The sequence below is a fragment of the Rhinopithecus bieti genome, unplaced genomic scaffold, assembly GCF_001698545.2.
Source record: "Rhinopithecus bieti isolate Rb0 unplaced genomic scaffold, ASM169854v2 scaffold_41709, whole genome shotgun sequence".
NCBI classification, from domain to species: domain Eukaryota; kingdom Metazoa; phylum Chordata; class Mammalia; order Primates; family Cercopithecidae; genus Rhinopithecus; species Rhinopithecus bieti.
Window position 1 is genome coordinate 854,616 of NW_016817151.1, and position 6,017 is coordinate 860,632.

A 6,017-nucleotide genomic window follows, 5' to 3' on the forward strand; every position below is an offset into this window, starting at 1 on the left:
CTGTGAAACCCAGTTTTAGATTATACAGATGAGAAAATCATGTTTCAAGTCTCATTTTGAAATTTCTTTCCCTTTTGCTGGAAGACTTTCTTAGCCCCCCAGAACTGATTAGATCCCCCTTGCAGTTAGGGCTGGCTTCATGGATGTGCCACCTGTGAGTCACACAGGTCCTCACCTTTAGAAGGGCCTCACACTTGGTTTAATGCTTCGCTATCACTGTTTTAACATTCTTCATCATTTTTGAACAAAGGCCCCACATTTTCATTTTGCTCTGTGCCCCACAGTGGCCAACTCATACCAATAAGTCATAGCAGTTGAAGCAAGAAGCACTAAGGAAGGACCAGGACAGACAAAGCAAGAGCCAGCTTCAATTATGTTTAAGCGATCATAGATGAGGTTGAGTTATTTGGTAGTTTTATGAAATTTACTTGCATAAATTTCCTGCACATGTTTGGCCATTGCTTCATTTAATGATTCATTAAATTTTGTTCCATTTAAATAGCAGTTTCAAAATTCATTTCATTATGTTCTGATTGTTTTCCAGAACTCATAAATCCAAGTTTAGTGACATGGCATGTTATCCTTGGTAATACATTTTAACATTATGCTGTTCTTCTGATGAAAGTGGGGGAAATGCAATATCCTAATTGCTACATTCTTTTTACCTTTAAATTGCTACATTCTTTTACCTTTAAATTTTCTTTGCTTCTGAAAAGCTCATTTTTCAAAGTTGAAATCTTAAAACAATAATTGCATACCCAAGGGCTTATAAAGGCTAGAGAGGTCATGTACCTAAAAGAAAGAGACCAGGTGTGGATGATGGGGACTATGGCAAACTGGAGAGCATGTGCTACTCAAAGGGCCTCTGCTGTCACTCCAGCTCACTGAGATCATGGGGAATGTAGGCCTGGCGTTATGAGATATTTCTTTCTCCAACAAAGGGACCTCAAACATAGAAATTTATGTGAAATCTCTTGCTTTTTGAAAACATGGGCTCAAGTAAAGCACCATGTGGTTACTCTTGCAGAGGTAATTTTCACTTTGTGAAAATTTTCATAAGTGAAATTCATAATTCCTTCACTTTGTTCCAACTAGCACTGACATATTTTTTCATTTCTCTCATTTGATAAACTTTTTAATATAAGGAGTAAAACGTGTCTAATTTCATCTTGAGGTTCCTTAGAGAGAACTTCTGTAACATTTAACATTTGTGAAGAAATGTTAAGTTTGAAATCCAATGACAGCAACCCACCTGGTTAGCTAACATCCTGTGAGTGGGAAGAGACATTTGGTACAACTTCCGATGTTCTGGCAACCTCCAGGAGCGTCTCCATCATAGCTAATCGTGCTATGCGCTCTGCGTAGCACTGTGCAATAGAAACATAATGGAAGCCACAAATGGAACTAAAATTTTTCTATAGCAGCCACATTAAAAAAAGAGACAAGTGAAATTAATTTTAATAAAATATTTTAACTGTATCTAAAATATTACCATTTCAACCTGTGATCAATATAAAAATTATTGATGAGATATTTTACCTTTTCTTTTATACTACATTAAAAAAATCCTGTGTATATTTTCTACTCAAAACACACCTCAATTCAGACTAGCTGCATTTCAAGTGTTCAATAGCCATACAGGGCTAGTGGCTGCCATATTGTAAAGTTCAGGTCATGCTGTGCTTTTGCACTCAGTCACTCAGGAAGTTGGTAGATTTAATAGTTTTGCTTAGTAATTTGGACTCTTTGGACTCTTTGCCCCTCTCACTCCATTGATTTGCCCCGAAGTATTAAGTGCAGAATTCTGACACCCAGCTAGGGTTTAGTATTTGCCTGGTATCTTAGTTTGGGCTCCTGTCACAAAATGCCATAGATTGGGTGGCTTATTAACAACACAAATTTATTTCAGATAGTTCTGGAACATGGAATTCTGAGATCAGGATGTCAACATGGCCGAGTTCTAGTGAGGAGCTTCTTCCAGGCTATAGACTGTCGGCTTTTCCTCACGTGGAGGAAAGAGGACAAAAAAAGCTGCCTGGGATTCCTTTCATAAGGGCACCAATTCCCTTACGAGGGCTCCACCCTTATGAGCTAATCACCTTCCAAAGGCCCTGCCTCCTGATTCCATCACATAGGGCTTAAGATTTCAATCTTGAATTTTGCAGACACAAACATTTAGTCCATAACACAGTTTGAGAATATTTGGGCAGGGAAGTAACAGCAACAGAAAAATAGAAGGTATGACTAAATTTGAAAATGCTTAAAATAGTTGCAGTGGTCGTACTTAAAATTTCTGGGTGACAGTGTCCAATAGGTGTAGGAAGAGTTTGCCTCTTTCTCACAGTGAGAGGTGTGGGAGTTAGACACGTGCAACTAACTACGGAGACAACAGGTATCACTCAGAACTCAGGTGGTTTGGATGGGAGGCCGGCAAAGGCTTCTATATTGGGGCAGATGAGCAAGGAGAGGGTGCTCTTTGCCTCTGGCTGTAGAAACCAACTCACCTGGCCTTGGAGGAACCTGTGGGTGATTTACAATATCCAAGCGGTATGGGATATGAAAAACCCAGGTATTGATGTTGAGGTGAAGTGAAGGTGTGCTTCAATGCTTAGTCAGGAGATGGCAAGAGGAATTTAGAGGGCAGTCTGGTTCTAGGTCTCTGGGCAGATTCCATCTAGTGGGGTCCAGAGATAAACCTGAAGTTTGGTGTCTTCCTTGTGATGGTGGTAGGGAAATGCTTCTGGGCACTGTTATGGTTCATTAGTCCAAACTTTCTCTGTGGAGGGTATAAGGCTTCTCTTTCCCCCCCCCAAATTAGTATATGCTACCTTTCAACCCTTTGGTTATTGTTGCCTTTCTGCATTTGCATAGACGTTTGCCCTGGTTTCCATTAGTTGCCATTTTTACTAGTTTGGTTCTGCATTTTGTCAACAGGAATGATTTTGCTGCAGATTGAAAACATAAGTATTTGGCTGAAAATTCTGTAATTGGGGGTTTTAATCTTCTGAGCCAAAATAACATGGCAAAATTTAGGTAGTTCTTGATATAGGATATGCTTAGGGAGTGAGAATGTTGATTTGGGGTTCAGGTCAGGCTGAGGAATAACCTTAAGAACTTGAATCCAAGTATGAGTTGCTAGAGTGGGCTACATGAGATTGTAGGTACAAGGGCATAATCATGACCCTGGAGAGAATTTGGGTTGCCTATGTTATTTTACTTGTATAATTTCTCTTGCTTGGAAATCATTCCCTTTTCTTCAACACTAATTTTAAAAAAATAAGTATTTTCTCCAATAGTTATTTAAGAATTTCCTTCACAATTCTTATTAAGTCAATCCACTCATTCATGCATGCATGCATTCATTTATTAAATATATTCCTCAGTGTACAGACATTTATTAGACACCAAATGCCGAGCACTGGGCTAGGTGCCGGAGATTGAAAACCAGTGAAGCCATGGTCTCCATCCCTAAGAAACTCAGCACCTGGCAAATTCTTCACACTTCAACCCACTTTTGGTCACCGGAGTCTATCCAGTCATTTCTCAGTATTCATTTAACTGGTTTTGTGTTCAATTTGTGTTAATTCCTAGTAGAAGTGGCCTGTCTTCCATAAGTGACTAGGCATTTTCATAAGAAAAAATTATACTTTCTTCTTTCCTTATCATCATAGGGCCTGGTATTCTGCACAGAGTAGGCTCTAATACACATTGTTAACTGAGGGACCACTTTCTAAGGTAAATAAATGGGGTCAGCTGATTATTACTTATACACACAATTATTGATATTGCTAATAGAAATTTGAGGGTTGTTGACGATGTAGTCAACTGATATGAAAAGCCTCTATTGCCAATCTGTAGACTAAACACAGCCTCTGTTACCTTCGTATACACCAGATACCCTGTAGACAACCTCTTGCAAAAGTGCAGCAGTATGTTTGATTTTTAATGACAGGAGGATTAAATTAAAGTTATATCTACACGGATGTCTTCCTTGTGTGTTGCAACTGTTCAAGAAGTGTGGTTTGGGGAGGTTCCCTAATAAAGTGCATAAATAGTAATTTTCTTTCAAGCTGTCAATGAAGATTGCTGTATTACTCAATTGAATTTCAGTGACCCCTTACTCTAGAAGGAACCCAGGATAGAACACATTTTTAAAAATAATACACTTTGCTTTCTTTGCTTTGCAGCTCTGATAATTTTGTTCCTGTCTTTGAGTCTGTCAAATAACCAGGAGGCTGCTTGTTTCTTAGGACAAAGGTATTTGCAGGAAAACTGATCAAACTATTTTTATTAATAATCTCATTATTATTAATAATCTCATTACTGAGGCATCACCAATGCCTTTGTGCATTTGAAGGTACCAAATAGATTAAAGTTTTATTCTGGAAACTCTGGAGCCATACAAGAACAAAGAAGCTTATGAGCACAGTGGGTGGTGGTTCTTCCCTGGTTAAGGCACATTTGTGCTTGGGAGAACTGCTGTCCTATTTCTGCAGCATTGCAACCCCTCTGGTAAGGGGTCTTCTAATGAATTGGCCATAGGAGCCCTTAAAGGTAGTCATGACTACAGGCTATACTATTGTTAATGAGATTTTCTTTCTGACAGGGCACCAACATGCTCCTTGAAAAAAGGTAAAAGGAAGGCTCATTACAGCTACATGCAGAGGCTACTAGCAAATGAGAACAAATTTGCCCTTTGCTTTGGTGGGAATCGGGAGGAAGAGGGGAATTGTGTTGGGAGGGAGAGATACACTCTCCTTCTTATGTCCATATTCGTAGCATTCAATCTTAGGATAATGGATACAGTCTCCCAGTTTTCATTCTCATACATTCTATACACATTCCCTGCCTTGGACTGGGCATCTAAGTGGTTAGAACATTTGACCAAAGAGGCCAAGGCTGAATTGCTTCCCACAGAGAACAATGAACTTTACAGCCCACATTTCTCCGTATTTGTTCTTCTTCACTCTCTATTCATCTATTTGTGGTTTCCTGTCCCCCCTTCCCCCTCCCCACAACCCCAGTTTCTGAATAGTGTACCAGGGGTTTAAGACCCTGTTTGTCACCTTAGCACTGTGCTTATTCTGAGAGTTTGTGTGGAGCTTCTGGGGAGGCTGGGGTGGGGTGGCGACAGAGTGGGGCATGAACCTTCTGTCCTTGTTTTGAACCCAACAATCTTACATATTGATCTAGTCTTCAGGAAATTAAACAATGAAAAAGCTGACACTTTTATGGCACGTCAAAGCTTATAAGCAACTTCCCATACAATAGTTCATTTAATTCAAACAATTTAGGAATTGTTACAACTCTAGAGGGGCTAAGTGACATGCCCAAAGCCACTGACTCATTGTGACAAAGCTTTTTTGTTTGTTTTTGTTTTTGTTTTAGACAGTCTTACTCTGTCACCCAGGCTGCAGTGCAGTGGTATGAACATGGCTCACCACAGCCTCAACTTCCTGGGCTCAGGTGATCCTCCCACCTCAGCCTCCCAAGTAGCTGGGACCACAGGTGCACACCACCACACTTGGCTACTTTTTTCATTTTTTTTGTAGAGACAGGGTCTCACCATGTTGCCCAGACTGATCTCAAACTCTTGAGCTCAAGTCATCCTCCCACCTTGGTCTCCCAAAGTGCTGGGATTACAGGTGTGAGCCAGCCTCCCCAGCCCAGAACTGAGTCTTAATACTGAGACTAGCGCCTTTTTCATTCTCCAGGGGAGAAGGCAGAGGCCACAAAGGTGTGTGAAATGTTGAGCAGGGCAAATGGATCCTGGAGCCCAGGGTCAGGGCTGCTGAGCAAGAGAAAATGCATCCTATTTCTCAGTTTTTTGAAGAATAAGCTTGAAATCTTGAATGCCTGGCTGTCTCACAAGAAGCTGAGGGGTAACAGAGGTCAAAGTTTTCTGGAGGGAGAAACCGCTCCTGGGGTCCTCCTTGACTGGGTTTGGGGCAGTGTCCTGGCCTGGGAGAGCAGGCAGTGGGTCATCAGGATCCCTTTGTTTATTTGGGTGTTTTATC